Source organism: Ptychodera flava, unplaced genomic scaffold, assembly GCF_041260155.1.
Source record: "Ptychodera flava strain L36383 unplaced genomic scaffold, AS_Pfla_20210202 Scaffold_58__1_contigs__length_828623_pilon, whole genome shotgun sequence".
In the NCBI taxonomy this organism is placed as follows: domain Eukaryota; kingdom Metazoa; phylum Hemichordata; class Enteropneusta; family Ptychoderidae; genus Ptychodera; species Ptychodera flava.
This window is the reverse complement of record NW_027248380.1, coordinates 61,581-88,506: the sequence shown is the minus strand read 5'-3', so window position 1 is coordinate 88,506 and position 26,926 is coordinate 61,581. Positions and strand designations below refer to the sequence as shown.

The 26,926-nt window shown below is 41.3% G+C and overlaps 1 long non-coding RNA gene across 1 annotated transcript; it reads right to left on the bottom strand.

Moving 5' to 3' along the window:
• Positions 1-4,463: 4,463 nt before the first annotated feature.
• LOC139128543 (uncharacterized) lies at positions 4,464-10,541 on the bottom strand. Its single transcript, XR_011551331.1, has 3 exons — positions 10,190-10,541; positions 5,457-5,744; positions 4,464-5,097 (listed from the first exon to the last, which is right to left on the bottom strand). It is a non-coding gene; the product is annotated as an uncharacterized lncRNA (long non-coding RNA).
• Between the last annotated feature and the right edge of the window lie 16,385 nt (positions 10,542-26,926).

Sequence of the window (26,926 nt, the reverse complement as noted above, 5' to 3'; positions counted from 1 at the left end):
TATTCGACGGTAGTGTTTTAAATGGATGGGAACAGTGTAGGTTCATTTAAACGCTACCAGTCTCAGTTCAGCTTTAGGCCTACGTATCGTCCGCAAATTCCAAAGTGAATCTAGTCCTGATAATCGGTAATCTATCACCGATGGATACGTTTTGCTATCACAAACGTATTGAATCCAGGTGTAGGGGTGGAGGACGGTAGTGATTCAGCCGAGCGGTTTTGATAGGCGTTTTCGCTAGGTGAGTTCGATCGAGAATTTACTGAATTTCTAGCGCTGTTCAAGTCAGAATACTTGCATTTCAAGATTGTCTTTGCCTGAGCACACTGTACAGAAAGACTCTGGGCTGGATAACGAATTTCGTGTCGAGAGGGCGCCTTCGATTTGCAAAGACTCGTCTGACTTTGTAGACAAATAAACAAATCACTTGGAATGTTTAGGGTCCTGTCTGATAGTATCGCGGATCTGTATTGCTTTGAGAGTATCTTCAGCGTAGAGGGAGACTTTCAGACGAGCTGATGGAAATACCAACATACGTTATTCGAACACAAAGCATTACAAAAGCACGCTTCAGGCGAAAACAAACACAGACGCAGACATCGAAATTTTAGCTGGGAGCTGTTCTCAGCCTCGGCTGCAGCTCGGTGGCATGGCAGTATCGATTAGTTCGTATGGAAGTCTACTGATATCGAAAAGACCTTTCCAAGTGAAATTCCTGAACAAGCAGACAAGCCACGGCGTTATTCAATTATGTCTTTTGTGTGAGACAAGCTATTTGTCCCGGCAGCGAACAAAGGACGCGGTCAAATTGTACAAGCAATCGAAGTTACAAGTGCTTCGACAAAATGCAACACTTACAACTCTGTTTGGACGGGCCATTCATGTCATCACGGAATGCATTGCTGCCGGCAAAAATATTTCAAGATGAGGGGGGGGGGGGGGGGACGTGGAGGACTTACACGTTGCACAGGCTCTGTGTCTATTGTTGAAGTCATCGACACTACAGCAGTGCAAACATTTGCGACTTCCAGAGAAGATGACAGCTTGCCCAAGGCAAGGTTTTTAAACGATGCTACGCTCTGCTAGTCAATGTGGAGCGTAAAGTTGATACCAATGGTCTGGGATTTTCTGCTTGTTGACGTGTTGGAAGTCACGTAAAGTCACGGCTCAGTTGCCAAGCATGTAGCAGACCTGATCTTCATGATCAAGTTCAAACAGGCACAGACAACATCATACAAAGGTTGACAACGAAACCATAACATCGCTATCCTAACCTAAACAAGAAAAATCCAACGTCATTAATAATTCTAATACCGTCATTAAAATAATAATTCACAGATGTTTAATATATAAACTTTTTCCCTTTTGGGACGATGGTATAAATTGCGAATATGGTCGCATTTTAATGGACTACATTAGAGTGATAGGTCTCGTAGGATTGATGTCCGAACACGCCTCGGGGACAGCAATTTAGACTCTCGAACTTTTTCAATATTTTTCTGATCTATCACTTGTGGGGGTTCATTTTAGAGCTCTTGGTGTAAGAAAACTTTTTATGGTCCTAGTTTTTCCAAAATCGGAAATTTTATTTTTCCGTATAGAGTTAACACAGGGATGGCGGCCATTTTGAATTTAAATATCGGTAAATCTTGGGGCATTTGTTTCTTTAAGTACAAAAAGTTGCACGGTAACCCCGGATTTTTATTCATTATTTCGATAGAGAATTGTCGAAATATTCATTGAGGAAAATTTGCGCAAAAGTTTAAGTCTTTCACTTTCGAGTCGCATAATACCTTAAATAATGGAAAACTAGTCAAGCTATCTTGACACAGACACTCGACGAAATCTTGAAACATTTCTCGAACAATCGTTTTAATTCAGCATAACATGGGTCGACACTGTGTAGCAGAAGAACAAAGGACGTACCATCACCTTGCTGAGAACGATGGCGTTACGCACTAACGCCGTCTGCTCATATGAAATATCACAAATTCACCCCCTGGTCGTCATTAACATGCGTGAGAAAGTCAAACAAAAGAATGTAGGCCTACCACAACAATAATCAGATCTGTCGAACTTTAACCCTTTTCGTCCCTTTAAACCCTGTGTATACATCCATCCACCCTTATTATACTTGCGTGAATTCAAGTTACTATGGGTAACCATGGCAATTGCGTTCAAACTCTGTCGCCGTATATTCAGATATTCGTGGTGCAGAAGTCGCCGTTGAGGGCGTGGTGAGACGACGCACGCAATGGACGAGCATAGTCGCGACATACAGGCCGGGACGAGTGCAATATCTCTGTCAAATTATCGAAGGAAATTGCAAAAGTCCCAACCTATACAGTCCGACCAGATAACATACTTTAGGAGTCCACTTGTAGTTTACTTGGCCTGCGAAGAGAAAAGTGAACAGTTTCTTTAAACCACGGTCCCTCCATAAATTGTGGAGGACCGTAACCACGGTCCCTCCACAATTTGTGGAGGGACCGTGTTTAAACTTACGAAAGAAAATTGCATTTTATTATCTTGTTCTGCTACATTCCATGTTAGTTGGGGTATATTAAAGAGGATTGATGCTCGGCAAAGATCGGAAATGTTTAACAAAGTTACACATCTTAGATATAGAGTTAAACTCTAACCTTCAGTTACAACGCACCGATCTTATGACGAAGTTGACTATATATTCAAGAAACACACTGTAACTTGTGACATTAAAGAAAAATATTGCTGCAGCAAAGCTATCAAGAAATTAAATTATTTCCCCCAAACGAAAGCGGGATCACCACGTGGAATTTATTTGATTAAACAATCCAGACTGTGAGCGTTCAACACCAGTGTTAAGGTTCCTTGTCGCCAAGTAACCGTGTTATTCAGGCCGGGACCAGTGCAATATTGGTCTAAGTCAAAGTCACAAACATTGTACATGTCACGGCCTAAACAACACAGTCGTATCTTCTGGATGTCACACTTGACAGGTATATAATGCTTGTCCATTCACGTCGTTCGGTGTGAGGAATGCTCGTAAAAATATTTAACATCATTCACCCATGCGTGGAATATCCAGAAAGTGGCCAATACTGCATAACGTCCATAGGTTCGGAGGTGAATCCAAGATGGCTGCCTAGACACGTGCGACATGCAGGCCGGACAAGTGCAATATGGTGCCAAAACTTTCTCATACTTGCAGCAAATCCCAACCTGCACGTTACAGTTGAAGAAATCTCAAATCTTGCCCTTTCTTCGCACGCACTGCAGAGACGCAGGCGACAGGAAAAGACCGAGAGAGCAACGAATATGTCAAGAACGTAACGGAATGTCAAAAAAGGGAATATAAGGACAGGCTTCAATGTTTTTCTTTGCTCAAAAAGACTCGAGTTTATTGCCTTACGATGCCAAGTACCCAAACTAGCAGGCCGGGACGAGTGCAATATTTGCCAGTCTGACCAACATTGCGCAAGTCCTGACCTTCTAATCAGAGCCAGAGAGACCTAATAACGCCCACTGGTTAGTTGTCACAACAACGATACAACTTATCTCTAAAATTATCTAGCCAGCATCTTCAAATTATGGAAATGCCATCTCGTCACAGAAACACTGAGGACAACGTATGGTGCATTTTTCTGTACGTCTTTTGCCAATATGTTTCGGAACATGTCAACAAAAGCTATTAATGCAGGAAACACAGACACATAGAAACTAGTGAACTGTCAACTCACAACAACAACACTTTTTTCAACCAGACGTTCGTGAGAAGAAAAGCAAAGCGTTCAAAGTTGAACTGTTAATCACTGCAACTTCCCTCTTCAAAGGGCTCTTTTCAAAGCCATGCGACGGTGTATTGTAAAACGGGCGCCATATCTCGACAGGAGCTACTTGACAGTAAAGAAAAAGATGACTACACGGTAAGTCAGACCGTCACAAAGCCTCTGTTATGCGTCTCAAAGGAATCGTGAGCACTTGCGTAAAGCGAGACTGCGCTTGTCTTTGAAGCATGCGTGCCGACGGGGAATTCCGGCCGAAAAAGATTGATGAACCCTGTGTATGCAAAGTATGGATAGAATCAGTGTTTAATGTCATTCCTCACATTTTATTCGTACAGACCATCAGTCCTAATGCCAGTCTGACTTCAACGAAACACCTGTTGGTACGCCCGATGACATAACAAAGACATGGCTTAAACTTGTCCCTGCGGACATCCACTCACCAATGGGTCTCTGACGTCACTTTATCCGATTGTTTTTGCCTCTGGGCGAATTGGTATATTCGCCGGTATCTCACTCACATCAACACGTAGCTATCTCGACCCTCTTGAACGGGACATTCCTAAATATAGGTCAACCCAGTCTAGCAAGCCCATGCGAACTTTCACAATATAATCTAAAAGACGCCTTTAGTCGGAAACAATGAAAACACATGGTTGAAAGACCATAATTGACGTCACGCCTGGCCTCTTTCGTTGATAGAGAAGTGGGGTTCAATAGAATGCCCGTCATTTGAAATTTGGAAAGTTTGACAAGTTATTCATCTCGGGTCAACTTCGAGTTCCAATGTTTTTAAGGGTGTTGAATAAATAAGTCATCTTCGACACACCCAAATAATATGTGTAAATGCTTCCGTAAATGATGTGCCCTCAATAATGAATCACCTGACAAAAGACATCTACAACCGTCGAAGGTCACTTTCGACTGAAATCGATGACGGTCAATCATGAACTTTATAAAAGAAACTCTGAGCCAATCAACTTGAACTGGAATGGAAATCTATATTTTTTTAAATAGTTTCAAATCGTAATTCCCCACATCGCCTTTTGACTAAAATGTCACCTTCTAAAATGATATCGTGGTGGCGGAAAGAGGAATAAAGTCAATAAAAAATTAAAAACGATTGCACTCGTCTCAGCCTTTCAGAAGAAATTACTCACTACACATTTTGTTTTGACACAGCCACTATTCCGTGTTTCCATTCCAGGTCCATCCTCGATGCTGGTGTGCAGTATGAAAAGCTATCTGTCACTCAGTGTAGGCTAGGATCTATACGCGGAGACTGCGCAGTAAGCTTCTGCCAAAATCCGATCGTCATGGTGAAGCAGACGTAAACCTGAAAAACGGAGCGACTGTTTGGGGCAATCATTCACGTGCAAGGTGTGAGAAGACAAACAACAAAGGCAAAACAATGAGAGTACGGGAATTGCACAAACAGGTCCAAACTTGAATGTAACTTTTCGCTGTTGAACACAAAGAGGCGTCTGTAACATATGAATAACAAAAAGATGACACAAGACAGACAACAATCATAAGATATTTTGTCTTTTCCTATATCGGCACTTTTAGTCTCTAAATAAAACAAGCGCGACACTTGAACAACAACGTATGGATAAAAATTATCAGAACATTTTACGGAATAAATAAATGTGACAAAATGAACAGTTGCAGAACAAAAAGCACATATTGTAATACCTAATAATTCTACTCCAAGTTGTCGTCCTACCGCCGACGACAAAAATCTCCAAAAAGGAATTACTTAAAAGCTAGCGTCGAAGCAGTTGTCCTCCTGTGAGTTGTAGGAGAACGGTATTGAGGCAAAGGTGGTTGTACGTCCAAGCTTGTGGTCGATGATTCAAACATCAAGGTTCTCTCTCTCTCGTGAAGTTTTGCCAACGACTATCGCTGGGAGTTTAAATTTTTCATGGCGTCTCTTATCCCAGAAGCCACATACTGGTCCTTGGAGGTGCAGCTGGGTGCAATCTGAAATCAGACCACAATACGCCGATATTAGAATTGCATGACGGTGTGGTGATTGTGTGGAACAGACTCTGACTCGGAAATGTTTATCTGTGGATTAGTGCGATTGTGCTGGACTTAGGCATTGTCTTTAGAAGAAAAGTGGGTCTGTCAAATGACAGCCTTGGTGGAGGGACTGTGTCAAAATACAGGAAATTGGTACACAGTGAATTTACCTGCAATCGATGAAGTGACGTAATAGTAGCAGGAAATGCCGAAAGTAGTTTCGCATGGTGAATATTGTTGTACATTCAGATTATGCTGTCCGGAAATTTGCTTACAACACCTGTTGTTAGTTCAAGATTGACACACAGTCTGTTTATCTGCATGACGGATTATACTAAATATTATCGTTGCTTGAGACGTACCGTTCTGTAGTTTCGATAAAAACATTTTTGTTCACAACATTTGTCACAATAACTGCCAAGATTACCCTTGACAAAGAATTTCAAAGATAAACAAATTATTGAGATTTTGACTCAAATCACGCGGTACGCACAGATTGACTGACCTCGTGACATCGTCAATTACGAGAAAACTCGCAAAGCATGCCTGGCGTTGTTCAACTTGTCGTGCGTATGTGAGCCTTGGGCTGACTTGAAGATGCGAATTACAGGTCATGACCTAGATTTTTATGTTGACGGCGATACACTGAATTTGCCCAGTGAATGTCCGGTGAGACTGAAACTTAAATCAGTTTGACCATGAAAGTGGATAAGATCTCCGTGCTTGAATTTTCGTCTGGCGTTACTTGAGGGTAGTTATAGAGTGGCAGTCATAAACGATTTCCCGATAATTTCTTTGCGTAAATTTTGGTACCTTCCTTTACTTTTCAATGGAATGGTCGAGTCTATACAGTGATGAAAGGGGTGGCAGGGGCAGTGGCACTTCTGCGACAGGCTGTTCTGGTAATGGGTACAGCCCACAATGCTCCTCAGCAGCTGTACAAACCCAGCCATCCATGCAAGACGAACACTCACTCTCACCGACTTGCTGGCATGTGTCGACTTGGCACAATTAATTATGCAATGTCTCCATTGCACAGTGATTGTCTCTCGTAACTGCTAAAACGACCAAGATTTACAGGTTGTCCCTCTTACTTAGACAACATCTATTGTGGATGTGAAATAGAACAAAGTAAAAATAGTTCGGGAATAGACACGGGCAAAGCATAATCTTCTGGTCTCCTTGTTGGAAAAACCTCCTTCCCATTGATATTGGCGGTCATCGTGTTCACCAGATATTCCGTCCCGTATCATTATGTAGACTTCATATCAAAGGGGGACCCCATTTTTTTCTATCGATAATCATAAGTGAGCCATAATAATTTAAGAGTGATATTCCCAAGGAAATAGGAATAAAATTACAAAGAAATGTCGCCTTTTTGTGACGCAGTTGAAGATATCCTATGGGTGCAGTTTAAGTCGGCGCCTTTGAGGTCAAATGTTACTCAATGCTAACGTTATTTGTCTTTTCCTCCGTGCGAATCGGGACAACAGGATGCAGTGACCCATTGGGGCGGATTTTGCCATCGGCCTAGCTTGTTAAAAACCTCTAGTTGCGACCGTGGGGGTGAAAATAAGACCTCCATTTGAATTTTGAGTTGAACTATATCCACAGTGGTTTCACCGTTCCGTGAATGTGTTCACCACGAAATGAAAAGTAGGCACATGGCGCCGTCGGAGGGGGTAACTATTGAGGTAGCGGTGCTGCATTATGGACTTGGTCGTAAAAAGACTCAATGCAGTCATACACCGAGCAGATCCGACCAGCAAAGCAATCGGTACGAGATGACAAGTTCCATAACAAACTCTGTCGGTTGATAATACATCATGGAGGTTGTTGCACACAAGGTTCTAAAATACCTCCGTGGATTTATCTAGGGCAGGTAACACACGTATCCAAAACACGAAGACGACATTCAACTAACGACCATCACACATCGGCCAAAACACAACAATTGACGGGCGACAGGTCAAACAAAGACAAATAAACAATTTGCAAAGTGACTATTGTCTGAAATAGGAATTTATGGCGATTATACCCGACCGTCAAATAATATAATTATGGAGGGTAAAAATGTACCTCCATGATATAAGAGGCGCGTTTTCTGGCAAACCGAAGTTCATTGACTTCTAACTTTTTTGTCAGAATGATCTTTTTCCTACAATAAATACGGTCTACTGAGAGACAGGCCGGTCATAGCATGGATGTCCAAAAACAGATTTTTGTACGTCCATGGTCATAGTCACTTCACACGACAGAGGTCTTTTTCGCGAAATATTGACACACCATGCTGGCTAGAAAGGGGTCTTCATAGCTCCATGACGCACTGAAGGTCATTCTGGAATCCTTTGAAGTACTCAAAGCTTTGCAACTATTGTTTGAACTGTGTATCCATAGCCAGGGATAAAGCGAAAAGGCATTGCTTAAGATTGTTGCCTCGATGGTTCGACACCACGGGCCAAGCTTTCACGTCCTTACTTTTGACTTGTATGTGATTGGCCCATTGTCAAACCTGCACCTTTTAGAAATTTTTTATCTCGTGAGAAATTAGGTTATCTGCAAAGGCAGCACGCAGCCTATGTAATCATGTAAATTAAGAAAGACGAGAAAAACTATTCTTAAGCCGATGACAAAAGAATTTGTTTGCCCTGTGGACAGCGGCGTGGCGCTAAGTAAAGAAGCATTTCCGATTTTTAAAATCTCGTTGTTTGCGGGTAAGGGACGCTTCGGTGATCGCGACCTTTTGCCTGCAGCTGCTGAATCAAGGTTGACACGAAGATTTCGGAGGGGGCTGTCTCATTATTAGGGTAGTAGGGAGCGCCGTCGTGGTTTCACAGACTCTGAGCGCTCCGATGGAATGGGCAGCCAAACAGCGTGAGAATTTCTCGGTGCCCACCCCTATGTGAAGAAATGTCCATAGCTGGCCTAATTTGCATGACAAAGGCACAAATGAACCCAGTTTCTTTGTCGCTTGGTATGTTTTGTAAGGCGCTGAATGCCAACATAAAAGTACGCTTTTCTTTCGGGCGGTGACGTAATTGCAGGGGTTTGAATCACGATTCTACATATCCGCGAACCAACAAAACAGCCTGTAAATCGCATCTCTGAAAATTCTCCCCTCGTACACTTTAATCAACTCTTTACATTCTCGTCAGATAGCGTCCAATTATTTTTTACATCACCAATAATTATATCAGTGTTCGATACAGACGACCTCCCACGCAGGGGGCCATCTAAGGGTACAAAAAGTCAATGTTATCGACCACAGATTTGGATAACACCTTGGGCCCTAGATTAATAAGTTTGGCTTGGGACTGCTTGCTAATTAAAAGAGGCTTCGACAGGAAAAGAATACTTGTCTCGTTCCCCGGCCATAAAGTGCTATGAACCCTTTGATCGACTTCCAGATGTTCCCACGAAGGTAGATGTGAGTCCCCGGACCAAAAGGCGACTCAGTGTCGTTCGCAAATGGAGAGCACGGGTACAAACATGTTCGGAATTTTCAGCACGTCACTCGATTTCCAATCGAAAAACTACACGGAACAATAATTTGCCCTTTTTAATAAATTAATTAAACCTTTAACCTTAAGAAATCTCAGCAATTATACTTCATGGCGGAACGCAAGGGAAGAGGTCAGACTTTGCAGTTAAAAGCTTCCTCAATAAATTACATCTGTGCGAGAAGTTGGGCTTGCAAAATGAAAGTGTCTTCTTCGGGTCACTGCTTGAATCACTGGAAGACGTACTGACTCAAACATCCGTTCTGACCGGATGACAACCGCTGCAGCTAATGAACCCTAACAACGTATCTGTTGGTTTGGCCTAGATGACTCTTCAAAATTCCCACAAAAGAGACGAAAAAAAGGCTCAAACTTTGGTGCAGTGTGTGCGTCGCATACGCTGCGACAGTGCCTTTGATCTGCGATAATAGGGGAACGGTCACCCCTTTTTGCATTCTGCCACAGACAAGCCTGACCCCCATACACCCATATTTAAATAGCACCGGAAACCCCGAACAAAAAATGTGTGCCAAAGCGGGATGTTGGTACTTGTGACAGCTTCGCCTGGGTCAACAAGCCAGGTTGCTAGCGGCTACTGCACTGCAGCACATACAATCGTACAGCATTAAAAATCAAATATATGGAATAAAATTCTGAATATGTTAAGAAGTAATGTTAGAAAGTGGGACAGCTGGAAGTGGCGATGCGTCGAAATTTATGGCGATCCATTCAGCAAATGATTCTGCGTGGCCACGTTGTGCCTCAGCTCGCCATCAGGTCTGACGTCCCACCACCAAAACTTCGAATATAATGGGGCATTCCTGCAAAGTTTGTGTACCAGGGCGACAAAACCGCAAGTCGCAAAAAAAATTACGGACAAGATTTCGAGGCTAAAATACTCACCTGGCCGACAAACTTCTGTTTTCAACGAGCGTTTTGGGAAAAACAGAACTGGGCTGGAACCGAATGTATTGTTCGAATGGCTTCCATGTCGCGGTGTTGGCCAACTAATGGAATCTTCAACGAATACACCTTTTGGAAGTTTTCCTCGTTTTTGCTGTGAATACTAAAACAGAGGAGACACCGCCGTTCATGTTGTAGGGCCCGTTCTGTTTTGGAGCCTTCTTAGTCCGCAAAAGATTCAGTAGTTGTGAAGTTTTTCGTGCCACCACACGGACCAAGCATTCCCTTGCACAGAGCTGAAATGCTCTTTCTTTACAGAAATACTGAAGTCTTTTGTATCTCCTGGACCATATCAATTTATGATAGGGGAGTCCTCAAGATGAAAGGGTGGAACGCACGCGTTTATGGTCATAAACACTTGACCTTCACCTGAGAACACATGTTATATGCCAACACAAGAGTACAGACTACGAATGACAGGAGTTTTCGCAAAGTTTATGGCGCTCAAAACGACATTACCACGTCAATATGACGCTGCGATCCCTTAATTGCAAATGCAAAGCGCTGAAAGTGGGAAAAGAGCGCACCTATACAAAGCTGTTCAACCGTAAACAATGGGGCAAAAATCATTATAAATATGCAAATTGTGGCTGCATTGTTAGTTGGCTCGGCGTTGGTTTGGCTCAGGTGACTGCAACGAGCAGCAACTGGTAGCGCCCATTCACAAAGACATGGTCATTATCAAAGGAAAGGGAAAATTAACATAAAGGGAAAATCCAGAAGCGTTGAAAACGACAAAGGAATTAGAACTTGAAATTTCGTAGTGCGTAGCACTCGAAGTTGAAATATTAACAACCTTGATTTCCTGTCGTCCCTGATGGAGAGCCTTTTGAAGTACTCTCTCTCTCATCATGGAGGTAGCAGAGCTACCTCCATGCTCTCATTAAGCTCAATAGTATAACGGAATCTGCCAAATTTTGGCAATAACCTTAAACAGAACCTTGAATATTATCACAGACACTGAAGCGAGCTCAAGGGCCTATGGTATTATTTGTGAATTTTCAGTGTCCCACTATATCAGCGACTGAGCGACAATATATTCTGACCAATCAAAGGCGACGATGCTGTAGTATGCAAATAGCGGAACGACTGGGCACACGCGGTAATCGGCTCAGCCATGCGATGCATCCTGGTATACTGCAGCAAAATAATGAAGGCGAGGACAATCTCGATCAATATACCGGCATGCACTGCGCTGACAGTCAGAAATTCAAAAATCAATAAAGTTTTTTAATACCAACTGGTATAGTTTAAGGGTTCCTGGCGGTAGAAACATACTCCAAAGTAGCTCATCAAGACAGGTCGTTCTGTCCCTCATATCAGACCCTCGTTAAAGCTCCATAAGCTGTATCTTTGGCCATTTTTTTCTTAACTTTTGTTTTGTGGTTTCCCTACGCTTTCTGCATTGAATCCCTAAACTGTAATTTAATGCCAAGTATTTACCATATCAACACAACCTATATGAGTATTATCTACATTGTTATTGTTGAAAATTGATTTCAAGTCCGGACTAGAATTCATTTGTAAACAATAAACAATGACCTCTACACATATACAAGCTGTGTTGACAAAAAGAATATTCGAAATTTCAGCATGACAAACAGATTAGGGTCAGACACGGTAGTTGATATACAGAAGCAGAATACTGAAAAAAAAATTGCCACAAGTTACATATTATGTCCCTGTAAGTTTCTGTCTATATGCAACGATTTGTGATCGGACTTCAAGACAGATCAGTGACACATGGGCAAAGATAGTAAATGTTGCCAGATGACCAACCAATTTTACATTCATGCACAGTTTAGCTGTGATTTAGTAGGCAAACCATCAAGTTCATAGAAAATTTGAAGACGCCGAAATAAATCCATTGGGATATTTTTTTGGGAGGGGATGGAGGGGACAACGTTGTTAAGAGGGTCCGAAGAGAGTAGAAGAGGGCATGTGTCTACTTTACTCTATTTCAGGCAAATCGACTTCATGGTATAGTTTTATCGACGAGGCTCTACGGCAAATTCTCGATCGAATTCGAAAATCAGGCATCGGATTTCTCACAGATGAGAATCCATATTAATGTAAGTTGAAAAATGGGCCTAGGGTTCAAGAAATTGTAGCTGTAACCTTTTATAAGTTTCTGAAATTTGTTCGAAGGCTTTCTCAGATATAACATTGAGTAGAATGCTATGATGATAGCGTCTCAATACGTCGCATTGAAAGATAAATTCTAAACCACCAGTTGATCAGCTATCTCAATATTCTTGTCGTACTTCGCATCACATGCTTTCATTTATGAAAGGAAGGTTGGCTAAACTAGTATGATTATTTGTGAAGAATATCATAAGTTGCAAACTTTGTCTTTTTGCCTCTGTATTAACTGTGATTGAAAGAACTGGTTTAGTTTATCCAGTTCCACAAGCATTGACATCTTGCATTCGCTTTAAATACAGCGTCATTTTTGATCTCGGTCGATTGTAAGCTACATTGCTAAAAGCGAGGCGTTAAAAATGATCGCCTTACTTGCATTTTCACGGGGAATAGGGCATTCTCTAGTAATAATGGACTAGTTTACAGTAAAGTATTCATGTAAACCGCAAACACGTAACAACTGACGGAATAAATCTAAAGCTTTGTTAAATTTAGTTGTGGGTCGTCATTCCAAACACCGAAGATTTGAAGTCTTGTTATATTATTGCAAAGTCTCTTCGTGTCAATGCTCCCATGTTTCAGTGAGCCAAACAATGTCATTTGATGGAATACTTTAGGGAAACTCCCCTTTTATGACGTCATCAGTACGACCTGTGATAATTTACAGGCTATGACGTAATGCTGACGTACGCTACGCGACCGAGCGATGATACATATACGTGCAGAGGCATCGGTCATTTGGCCTGATCGAACCTCGGATACTGCGGCCAAGACGCCGCCGGGCAGGTCGTTGGTCACGTGATTTATTTAATTGCATGTAGGTCTTTAACCACCACGCAACAACAAGGCATTGCGCAGTTATGCGCACGATGACTTCACAGTGACGCAATGCGTCGATCATTGAAAGGGAAACACGCTATGTCTAATAGGATAAGCTCACAGATGCTTAGAGTCGACTTGTCAAATTGATTTTGCGTCACAGATCCAGGCATGCATGGTGTCCCCCTGTCGACCAACTGTCGGCATGTTGGCACATGACTTCACGCAGTTTGGTGGTATTTTCTTCGAGATTCTTGCATGATGAGATTTATTACGCGAAGATGAATCGGTTTCTGTGCTGAGATAAAACTATGACACGGCGCGCGTTCAATGAACGCAAAACATTTATGCCTCTACACACTGACGCTGTATTAGAATCTTGGTTTGCTTTTGTAACTTGATTTTCATGAAAACTGAATGTTTACAGGTGGTCGCCCTTACTTTACCGATCACAGGCCACTGTATAACGTTACGCGTACCCACTTGAATCCAAAACCACAAACCAGTCAGGGCGGTCAAAAGCGGCAACGGATCTCAAGCGTGACGCGATGCATACCAAAGACAGACCATACTCCCTCTATCGTGGATAGACACTCCATTATAAATTGCAAAATTGGTAACCTAGGTAATATATGTGACAAACTACAACAAACACAGTCCCTCCCGATGATAGAGGGACTATGGACATCATAAGAGATCATTAAACGTGGAATATTAATGAGGGACCTGGGCCAAACATTATGTTGGACAAGGTGACCCTTCTAAAGATCTGGTGAAATCAACCCTTTAAACGACAGAGTCAATCTTTGCCACCTTTATAAAATGTAACCCAGACAATTTTTTTTCATATTTTTCCAATTTTATTTTCAAAGAAATAGTAGCCAATGAAAAGTAATGTCCGTTGGGTCCAAAATTGTCAAAAAGTTACAAAAAATTCATTAAAAATTGGTAAAATTTTGCGCAAAAAATTTTGGTTGGAAAATTTATAGCGCTCAAAGGGTTACTATACGGATAGTTACTATAATATTCAACGCTATGGACAAATTCATTGGTTGATTATACAGGTTTCCATCGTCACCTGCCTGCATCGTGGCACAATGCTTCGCAGAAAGTGTTATTATGTGTACAACGTATAATGTCGGATGGATCTCTTGCGATGCAACGTCGTGTTTTTATTTCAATGTGCAGCTAGACAACTCTGCAAAATATGCAGATGATCTGGCGAGGGGTCCCCGCCGAAGTTCGGAGCAGTGGGGTGCTTTGTCACTACGGAGACAGCAAGCACTGTCTGCGGTATGACAAATTTCCATGGAAGTCTGCTGGAAGTGGCCGAGCATGGAAGACAGATTTCAAATGCCTTGTGTCCGATGCGTCAGGACAGAGTACAGAATTGTTAATTCTCTGTCGAAGTTCAACTGCCGGTTATTGTCCGCTGGAATTTCAAACAAATGCAGTCAAGCGAACAAAGACCCTCATAAATTAAGAAATTTCATTTCAAAGACGCGGTGACTTTCTGACACGTAGGTATCCACCCTCAATCCACTCATTAAATTCTGTTTAAACCTGGACTTTTCGTGTCACGGCTTGTAAAACACGCATGATCGAGTTTAGGCCTCTGTAAATTTGAATTTGGCGCCATTTTTCGGACAGACATCATGGGACGTACAAGTAAATTGGTTTTCAAAGACACGCACTTTGGGTACAACAATTTCAACGTTGTTTCTCTGCTGGGCGAGAATAATAAATCTTACTCACGAACATTTCAGATAACATGACGTCTCGAAAATTATCCATTCAGAAAATTAGCTGAAATCAACTGAATGCATCCACACTGACATTTTCGAGACATTTAAACTAATGTCAATTCACTCCTACTTCGCAACGATTTCAGCACCGAGCGGTATTTTTCATCGACAAATAAACAATACAAACTTTTTCTACCATTTTTGTAGCTGATGTTCAAAATATCCCCAATTTCACTGTGCTATTGCACATACAGTGTTTTCTCAACATAAACCGCACAGTAACGTACAATGCTAATTCTAATAACGTGGCCTTTATACCTCAATGATTTTACTGAAACATCTTTGAAAGTTCGTCTCGGCTTTCTTGTTGTGTCTGTAGAATATATGAGAAACCTAGCAGAATCATCGATTTAAATATGAGGTGGTATTTGTGAGTGCACCTAAATAATTCTGCAAGCGAGACAGAATAGTATATTATGTTTGTATTTTAGCAGTGCTTATCTCAACCATTGCATTATGAAACACAGGCTTACTATAAATAGTAATAATAGTTGTGCACCTCAAAATTTAAACATGATTACATGCACGATAAAAATGTTTAAAATTTTACCGTTTCCTCCATCGACACAGCACTTTACTGCTCAGCTTTCTACACGCTCTTGTTACAAACTCTTGCATCGGGGTTCGCATCTCGCTATTCGATTTGTTTCCTCGTAACCTCTTGTCCTTTAGTAAGCTTCCGCGAGGTGCTGAACAACAAAACAAAAGCCACGTATTGAATGAGAGTTGTTCATTGCTTGCCTTTCACACCTTGTCACTCGCTTGCCAACTTGGGACGGCATCTCCCAGACTACAGCCACGTTCGACGTGGAATTCCTCACAAACCCATTGTCCTCGGTTGCTCATTGCACTGGCCAATGAAGGGCTTGCCTATGAGTCTTTTCATTCACGGATAACTGTAAAATGAATTATTACGATACTGTTTTTCCCAGGGTAGGAAGAATCATTTCAAACAAAAGCAATGTCGTATAAGGGTGAACGTTCTTCGACCGCACTCCCATCACACCCAACCCAAAAAACGCGAACAAAACAGCAAATTGCTTCAACTTAATTTCCCACTGTTTAAATTGGCAGATAACTTCAAATACATCACACTTGAGTGAAGTATTTGTTGACATAGACTGGGTGTTATTTTAAGAGGTGACCTTTGACATATGGGAACACAACGACTCGGGTCTGGGACAAGATAAGGCTACTCGCACGAGACAATGTCTTTCATTCTCATGTTGGACCTTTCAGTTCGCCCAAGACTAACAGTTTGTCCAGAACCTCTGCGCAGTTTTTGTATGGCATCAAAAAAACCTTCACACCAAATCTACGGAGAGGTTCTGGAAAAAATTATCGTTGGTTACCGTGAGGAAATCTTAACCGAGGGGCCTCGGAAGAGCGCCGAAAGGTTGTATGGGACCCATATGACCAATGCAAATACTTTATCTATGGTATCGACGACTGATAAAAGTTAAAACATATTTGCCATAGTGTACATGTTGCAGGTATGTTGGAGTGGTGCATTTGGATATTGTGCAAGAAAGTCGCACAGGCGCAGTTCTGACACCTTCTCTCTATAGCCCCTCTCTCTATTGCTCCCTCTGTCATCAGGATTTCGGAGTACAAAACGTCAAATAGTTCATCTTGTCAGAACTAAATACGATATTCCTCATTGTATGTAAAATCTTGTTCATACTATTAAAAGTTCGTTGCAAGGTCCACGGTCAATATCTCTGTTGATATTTAAACAGGTTAAAATATGAATACAAACATTCTGACCCGACACTTCCACACGTACGTGACAATGTCAATGACAACGAAACGATACCGTCACAATAAAACCATCTGAATCTTACGCGAGGTCCTGATGCGAATACGAAACGAGATAATATCGTGGCTGCATAGGGCAAACAAAGGATCGAGGACCCACAACGAGGGTACACAGTGTTACTTATTAGTTCTAAATCTTTGTTTGATATCCACAAGCCTACCACCAAGGATTTTTTTGCCTTTCGTTTCCTAACCGTGGTTCATTGCGAGTGCCATCAACCTTGTCATTACTAGGTATATCACCGTCAGGTGACGGTCAAACAACCCCCATGAACATGACTGATATCGAAAACGAGGCTATGGCGCTGTATTGCCTCGGCTTCGAGTATATGATACCTGTTTCAACGAAGGGTTACATACACTGCACACTTTTGATTCAACCTTTGTAATCATAGTGGAAGTCTAACAATTCGGGTATTCCTTTAATGATCCTTCAAAGCTGGAAAAAACTGACATGCACATAATAGCGACACTTGCGTTGTCAGATCGATGAACACTTTGTCAGTGACTGCTAGGCTCATCGAGAATAACCATCAACCATTCGATCGCATTGTATGTGAACTCCCCTGATGAAGTGAAACTACTACCAGCGATTTATCGATGACATGGCGGTAAAACCTGACGATGGCTGGGTGAAGGATTGTATTCCCAGTGCCGATAAAAGACCACACAATACAGGATTTAGCTCCGCATGGAGTATCGATCGAAACTTACGGCTATCCTACTTAAACCGTATCAAAACCGGCATTTCTCTGGACACTCCACCGGCACCGTAATCGATCTTAAAATAGACTGCCTTGCATTCTCCAAGACAATTGCGAAAAACGATTTCTTCCACATGGTTGGCGCTGTTCTATTCTGGGCATTGCAAGGATTATGATGTAATAACTATACCAGAACACACAGTGACTGTAGGCTATGCCGCTAGACCAGTTATTACCATCGCCTCACCACTTCCAGGAAAAGCATAAAACATGTTCCTTTGCTGAGGTTATGGACCTGAGCTATATATGGCAGTGTCCACAAGCTTTGGACTCCTGATGCCAGTTTATTATTTTTCAAGAAATTTCCCGCGGTCAGTGGCATACCAGTTCAAGTATGTATTTTGTTATCAAGGGAACACTCTCTAACCAGTGGCTGAGATGGCGCACTTTGGTTTGGGCCATACGATAACATTTCTACAGTCAAATATATGACTAACATTACGATAAATGCACTGAAAAGAATTCTGGAATATCAATGTATAATTTAAAATTCTTCCACATGGTAGTAATTGGACAACCGTCCTACAATAAACGTTGAAAACATTGTAATCTCTCTCTCTCTCTCTCTCTCTCCTCTCTCTCTCTCTCTCTCTCTCTCTCTCTCTCTCTCTCTCTCTCTGCCTGCTAGACCCTTCGACACTCAAAATACAGACAATTATTTAACGATCTGCCGACATACACCAGCTTTTCACGGTGTACACGCATTTCAAAAATATATGTGGGGTACAGAAAACATTTGATCAACGTCCTGTTTTTTTTACAGACTTCAATCAAATGTTTGAAATATCCACAATCCTCATTCTCATCATGTAATTCACACATGTTCACTGACCTTGTGGAATGAGCGTCCTTGCCAAGACCTGAGAGTCTCTTGGCAACCAGCCAACTATCTTGAGGTCAAAGGTCTTCAAAGAGAATCAACAGCTCCTAACGTAGGCTTAATTTCAGAGCTACACTGAGCATGTATCTGTTGTGAAGGAAAAAAACCAATAATTTATCGTAAATGTGGCATGGATTTATTTGTTACAGATCAACCGTTGACCCTTATTCCACTTATAAAAGCTTCAATGATTTCATATACCTGAGAGTCTCTGAATAGGATGATACAGCTTGTGGCAGAAGTACAATTTTCACTCGATCGTTGAAAACAATAGCCGTAATATGGTGGTGGAAGGGTTAATATTTGGGTTAGAGAAGCATGTGGAACCTAGATATGCCCATGATTGCAATCATATCGTCTGTTTATAAGTTTTCGCTGATAGTGAACAAAACTACGCGTTCCCATTTCAGTGATATGGTTCACAAGACATCGTGTATCATGGAATTGGATTAATCAAACATGTTGTAGTCGACATTCAGTAACTTGTGAGGCGCAGGAGAGAGAGAGAGAGAGAGAGAGAGAGAGAGAGAAGAGAGAGAGAGAGAGAGAGAGAGAGAGAGAGAGAGAGCACACAACTTAGAAAGGGAGGACACTGTATTCAGTATTATTGCTTTTGTTGACTGAAATCCTAACGGTATTTTCAATCGCATCTTGGTTAAATACGAATAAACACTCGTAAAACCACACCCGAAACGGTTGTTGTTGCGGACCAACACGTTTTCCGAGTTTACAGCCCACTAAGGCATTGACAGACGGCACTTCATAAATTGTTGGCTGCCCCATGAAATGTACGATTTGTGACCCAGGCTGATGATGATTTGTAAAGAATTCTTTTTATACCACGTCGGTTCTTTTGTGAAAAGCGTACTATTGAATCGTGCAGTGAATTGACGTATTTTCAGTTTTCGAAGTTTATGGAAGTTGTGATCAACTTTGTGGTAGAATCGTCCGTTAGAATTGAACATGGATGAGATAGTAAGAGGTAGCGATTGAAATGACTTGACGAAATTTAGCGTTTCTGAAAAGCCATGCTGCCGGGTCACAATGTCACAGTAGGACTACAGCCGATATCTTTGCTTTCTCAAGGAAACACTCGAGAGCAGCGACTTTACAAATCGTGTATATATGACAACTGTGTGCGACTTGGGTATGTAAATTGCTAATGTGCAATCAAACAATCACACAGGTGAACACCACTAGTACTCTAGGCAACTCCGCAAGCACACAGAATATGAGACCCCGGGGTGAGACTTGTCGCTGGCCAGATCCCTGACGTCACTCGGGACTCGAGAATCATCGGGTCAAGCCAATAGAAGGTGAAATAACGGGATTTCAATTCAAAGGGTTCTTCCAATAGTCTTTTATAGAGGGCAGTTCCAATGCTGCATATAGAGAATAGGGTCTATTGTGTCAGACTTTTATATCGACAAAAGCGGTGACCAGTGGGGTGTTCAATTGATTTTACAGCCCAGTCTAATGTAAACTTGTTGGATTGTAACGGTGTGTTTTTGACAAATATACATGGCACTTTCACTGAGCGTAGCATTTAGTTCGAACCTTGTCATTTTCGCCTTGGACTGTTTCATTTTAGTGAAATCCTATCAACTGACATGCATCGAAGGGAAATACACCATTTACAGTTTTAATGGTCAGCGGTAAACGGCACTCTGGGCGTCAGCGACAAGACTGGGATTGAACTACAACCATGGACCGGAAGACATCATCAACCGCCCTGTCGAAACCAGTAAAACATTAAATGGTCAAGATTAAACATAAATAATAATTAATTTCTTATTATTTGTCGATTCCGGGTGTAGCAAGTCAAAGCATACACTATAATTACGGTCACACGATGCCGTTTTTCCCTCTCTCCAGGCCGCAATAAGTTGACAGCTCATAAATTACCTGTCCCCTTTGAAAGCAAGAAAGAGGGCGTGTGTCCTCCATCTGCCAGCCGTATGTGGTTACCGTAAAAGGGTACGTTACATCAACAGTCGTGAAAACTTATACCGTAGTCGTGTTCTTTTCTTTGGCGCTGCGGTCGGGCTATACATCATTTTCAAACAAATGTGTTTGGAAAAGAGTGTGTTGAAGGAAGGGTTTTAGTACTGAACAGCCGGTGAGCATGTGAAGACTTGACCAGAAACAACACGATATGCAATTTGTTGTTTGCCGAAACCAGTTCATATTTTTGTAACGCTGTTTGCAGTTAGAGTATACTCAATTGTTTCGTTTTACTTTACTTTGTCATATTTCTCCAACTTCAAGGGTCAATAACTCTCAGGGACGCTTTATATACGTGGAATGTGCGCACATCCCCGCGCCTTGCATACGACCAAGCGATGATAACAGAAATTATAGACCCGAAGTCTTCAATATTACGGAATAAATCTAAATATTGGCACGTGCACGACAAAATGCAAACAAAATACTGTCGTCAACAGATTTTTAATACCAAACGTTGATCGTTCAGTCGGTCGGGGAAAAAGCAAACCTGAAGGTCAAGGACGCTTCTAATATGAAAAGTCCTTGGACAACCATAATTTCTTCTTGTCTTACCGATGTCGTTTTTGTGACATTTCCGTGGCTGGCTGACCTTTTCAATTTTGGATTTTCGAAGAAAGTCAACCAGTAAAACAGAAAATCCCCAAAATATGACACATTAAACAACTTACTGATCCTGTATTTACCGGTTCCAAGTTCGACTGTGAGTTAATTTTTATAAAATCTTTCCAAAGTCAACACATACTGTCATAACTTGAAGAAGACGGGAGACCTCATAACATTGGACGCGATCTAAATCTTTATTTTTTTTTGTCTTTAATCTTTAATTTATTGACCGGTTCTTTAAAGTCAATAACTTATTTTACTGCCACCTAATTGCCTGTATCCTTACAGGTTGTAGGTCAGATATTATGAATGCCTTTTGAAGTCAATAAGTTACTTTACTGCCCCCTGATTTTGTGTATCCTTACAGCTTGTAGGTCCGATATTATTATAGCGCATGCCATAACAAATCTCAAACCACTGACAAGCAACAATTAGGCAAAGATGACTGTTAAGGACACAAATTTCTGCGTTGATGCCAAGCGACAGATTGAATCAAATCCAGCGAAACGAGAAGTCATGGTTGAATTTGTAACCCACTCGGCGCAATCGATACGCAGCAACATTATCACGCGTTCGGCAGAAAATTGCTCGAGTAACCTGATCACAAACAAACGAACAACCTGCGGTTTCTCGTTGCACGGTCAGCGTTCTGGTTCAACTGTTGTATTTACGTTTCTCTGTAGAGTGAAATTCTTCCGACTCCTGAAACCACACTGTCCGTATTATGGCTTGAAAGGGGAACTGTTAAAGATTGACATAATTAACATTCCTTTACTACTGTTTGTGGGATATCCCTATACTCTTATTACACATTGTTGTCGCTAGAATGTTCGTAGCGGCCGCAGTATAGCCTTACACCAAAGTTCAAAACATTAAGACCAGTCTTTCTGACTAATTTACAGTATGTATGTATGTATGTATGTATGTATGTATGTATGTATGTATGTATGTATGTATGTATGTATGTATGTAGGCCTATGCATGTACGTACGTACGTATGTATGTGTGTGTATGTATGTGTATGTATATGTGTACGCATGTATACGTATGTATGTACGTCTCGGTATTTAGGTCTCTAGCTAGGCTAATCTGTTTGCAATACACGTGTATGTACGTAGACTTGTGCACTGTGAGCGTCTGTCGAGTACTGTCACTGTACATTGTGCATTGTGGGTAATTTTGAGAAACTTAAAAGGAAGGTTGTAATATTTCGTAACTTTTCGGCGATCATTGATATCAGTGTACTCGTTTAGCTCCCCCACCCCCTTGGCATTGGTCGATAAAGGTGCTGCCACTCTAAGGCCGGGACGAGTGCAATATTGGTAGTGACGTCACAACATTGTCCTCATCCGAGCCGGGGAGATAGCAGCTACGAATGGACTTTGATAAATGCCAATACAATAGACCGCTTGAATAAATGCAGTGAAGGAACTTTATGATAAGAAAGGTAAGATCGGAAGACATATGAATGGAAAAATGGAAACAACGAAGAGAGAGAGAGAGAGAGAGAGAGAGAGAGAGAGAGAGAGAGAGAGAGAGAGAGAGAGAGAGAGAGAGAGAGAGAAGGGAGGAAGGGGAGGCTTACAGACGGGCAGATGAAGACAGACAGATATCGATATACTGTCACGATCGACAGAAACAAAGATAGTCAGATAGAATACAGAGACAGGACGAGATGTTGGGTAGGTCTATTGCGTTTATGAACTTATTCTCAGTTTCACTCCACATGAAACCACTCATTGCTGTACTTTTTTTTAATCATTGATTCGAATGGGTTCTTTAAAATGTTCTCTGAAAGTGAGTACAGATTTTACCAAACATCAAAAAAGATGTATTGGATCAGACAATGTCGGCGTTACGCTCTCCATCCGGGTATCATATGTTTCAAATATCTTTTATTTAGGAAATTTATGATAACAATAACCTTCGAGTAAACAAACCTACAAACAAACAAACGTAACACCTACCAATATTAAATGTATTACATGATGGCCCTGAACTAACTATATGCCCACGTCATCATTGTCAGACATTATGTATTTTTCTATCATGGCGGACAACTTGACAACAGATACACTGCATGATATTGTCTGCTTGCTGCTTGTCACTTTGGCACATTATATTTTCTTGTCTAATCACTGGATGACACTATTTTCATGCACACAAAACGATCTAAAAGGCCGAATCTTTCGATACCTCAACTGCGAAAGAAAAGTGGAACGTAATGAGATCCCATACTTGACAAACCAACCGAGAAAGTGGCAATTGTTCAGCAACACAGGAATGATTCGGACTGGGAATACCGAGTATTCAAAGGTACGGCTGGCAAGTGTTCATCAATAATGCGTTGGCGCTGAAAATCGAAACTTGGCCATTCATTGAACCTTGAGGACGTACATCCTACGACATTCATCAAGGCCACCGGCAGCAAGTCTGAAAACGGGGTTTCTAAAGGGGGAAGCACTTGCCTATAGATTGGTTGTTCTGTAAACTTGTGCTCTATGTTTGGAGTGTTGAGGATGTGCTTGAGACAATTTACATACCCCTTCCATAGTTGTCTTTAGTACTCTGAGTAGATGACAGCCAGTCGAGATGGTGAAGTCAGTTCCCACGCTGATATAGTTGACATAAGACACTGAGAAAGGATCCAAACTTGACCATGTACTTTCTCCGACCTTGAGCTACAACGCCCGGCCTTTGTTAACGTCTGGTGTTTGCTCTGCAAATAAATTCCAAGAAAACCTCGATTTAATAAATGCAATGACCGTGACGAGAACATTGTCCATGAAGACCAGTATTGCAAACAACTAATCTTTTACGGTGTTGTTGTTCTGAATGGAAAACCTTGTCGGTTGGGGACTTAATAACAGGCAAGGACGCGGAATGATACACAGGTTGTGATCCCACTAAGTGAGACTGCGTAAAAACGGTGACTTCCTTCCCATCATGCAACGATGCCGGGAAAAATATTACAGATTTACATGCGAAAGCCCCGATGATAAACCATTTGACGCCCTCCATACATTGAAAATACCAAAATTACAACCTCTGGTCAAAATTAAAAGTTACTTTCTAGCCTGGCAAACGGTATTGAATGGAAGGTTATTCCGGCACTTTGCCGATGGAATATAGAAAGTTAGGCCTAAGTTAGAATAATTTATGACTTCGACTGACTTGAAATCACACAGGCACCGCAATCACAGTAGCATGATGACCTATCAAAATATTTATTTGTCAGATCTATCTAAGAGTATTACACCGTATGATTCCTGCGTTGGCTTGGCGAAAAGTTTACCATCGACGTTCGTGGATACATGCAAAAGCTGGAATTCTGAAAAAAGGCTGAAGCGAACGAGATAGTGACTACAGAGGGCGTGGTCGGTATAGCGAAATTAATACCGCACGATATGTGAGAAGGAATATGCTTGAGTGACTGCTGAGATCCGAAACTAGGGATGCGTTTTAATAGTGTCTCTCAATTGAGACATCACACGGGCGTAAGGCGTGTATTGTGACCTTTTGTAAGAGCTTGCACTTTTATTACAGTTGGTACGTGTTTAGAATATCAAGTCCGCCGTAGCGCGGACACACTGCCCGGTGAGTCTGCATTGAATGGCGTTGAAAATGTGAAAAGACGGGCATAGGCTGGGAGGGGATCGTGCGGTGAACTCGAGATGAAACGAAATGGCTCAGCTATGACTTGGAAAGTATGTCAGGACTTGTGCATCGATATTTATACAGTTCTGCCTGTTTGTATTTTATTGTGAATTCATCAGCGATATTGCACAGTCTATGTTTGATAAAACGTTATCGCAAGCTCCGATACTACCGTGGGCTTAGAGCGTGAAAGATTACGTCAGTGAACGAAAGAGGGTGTCCTTTGAACATTTGCTTCGTTATCAAACATGACATTTGTACTTTTGATGACAAATGTACTGCTATTGTCCCGTTCAAACTCTGCACAAAGAGATTCTGAATTCAGGGCGTTCATCGATCACTTTGTTTGCAAGGGAATATTTTAGAGTTAACGTTTTGGCAACGGTATAAGTGTGCAAAGAATTCTGCATTTATGTATGCTCCACTTGAGAAATACAATAGCCGTAATCTTATCGAAATCACAAAATAGGACAAGAACGAAATAATGATTTCATCTTTTACGTATCTCTGTGTATGGCTGGATCGTAACAAATCATTGAGCGAACAAACCCCAAAAATATTATTTGCTAGTCATTGCAAGATGTTGAACATTGCTATAAATGTTGCTCGCATTAGCAGTAACATCAATGGGTTGGTTCAAGTCACCACATACTGTAAGACATGCTAATTCTGCCATCGTTGTGGATAATAAACTCGTCTCCGAACAGAATATTTTTTCCATTAGGCCAAAGAAATAAAAAAAATAAATTGTACTGTTCCGATAACATGGTTTTCAAATATAAGGTAGGTGGCTCGGCAGGGTTTTTTTTCCAAAACACTTTTATTTTTAAAATATGCACTTTTCAGGGGTTCATGGCGATCAAACAAACACTGGCCGAAACATTTCCAGAAAAACGTTTCGTACATATAAAAGGAATAAAAACATAAAATACGTACTCGTTCAAGCAAAAATCAAATGCCAGGTATCGAACAAGTGATTTTACGGGGTTTTTTCCTTTCTTTTTTTTTTACTTCCGTGTTTATGTTGCTCTAAAAAGTTTAGTTTCGACAGGCAAAAAATAGGGTAGGTCGGGTTATCGGAACAGCACAGTTTTTTTCTTTGGTCTTATATTGACAGTGAATACGATTGGAACTAAATTGGGATAATTGGATTGTCATATCTTTCAAATTTCTCAAAAGCGGTAGGTGCCGTATATTGCGATATTCGATGACAGCACTCATCCAGCTCATGATTTATTTCAATTGCTCCCCTCTGGACGGCGCTATCGGTCCTTTAAAGTGAATACCGCACGTTTTAGCAATAGTTTTTATCCACGTGCTGTTCAAATACTTTCAGATCGCAATTTTTAATTTGCAATTGTATTTTTTATTACCTGTATCCATAAGATTTTATATTCTTTTTTACTCATGCCTCCTTCGTATTACTTTTTTGGTTTTATAGTCGGTTTTTAAAGTGTTTTTAGTTACATGTAATATCTGATGTTGTGTTGTTTTGTGTGACGACAGCAAGACAATTTCCTAATGTACATGAATGTATATAATGGCAATAAAGTTATCTAATCTAATTTACAAATTACTCACAAAAACAAGTGTGTAACTTAAAAAGAAAAGTAGATGAGGTTACATTTGAAGATTGAATCGATATTACTTCATCATCCAATTATCCCAAATTAGTTCCAATCGTGTTAGTGACTTTTAGTCTGAGAAACTGAGTGGAGGACTATGGAGAAGTATTGGCATTGCTTGGAGTTACCGACAAAGTTGTCTTCACTAATCCATTAATTATAGCCTGTAATTATCGCTAATTACTGTAAACATGACCGCATTTACTTCAGACAACGTTAATAATAGACACACAATTGTGGCAGCGTCACCAATAAGATAGTGAGATCCACTGAAGATTTGCTTCCAGAAATTTATTTTGCTGATGTGGTATCTTCCTTATTGATCTTCGTGGATCTGTCATGGATAGTTCCACGGCAAAGCCCTCAACCTGAGGTGACCTCTGACCCTTCCTGTATTCCGAACACTGACGATTATCACTCACGGGATAACACACACACTCACAAAAGTTTCTATCGACACACTGCTGTGAATTCAACAGCCCTTTCATGATTGGAACGACAATTCAACCACCCTTTTACGGCACACGACAAACGACGCATTGACCAGCCAACTCTTG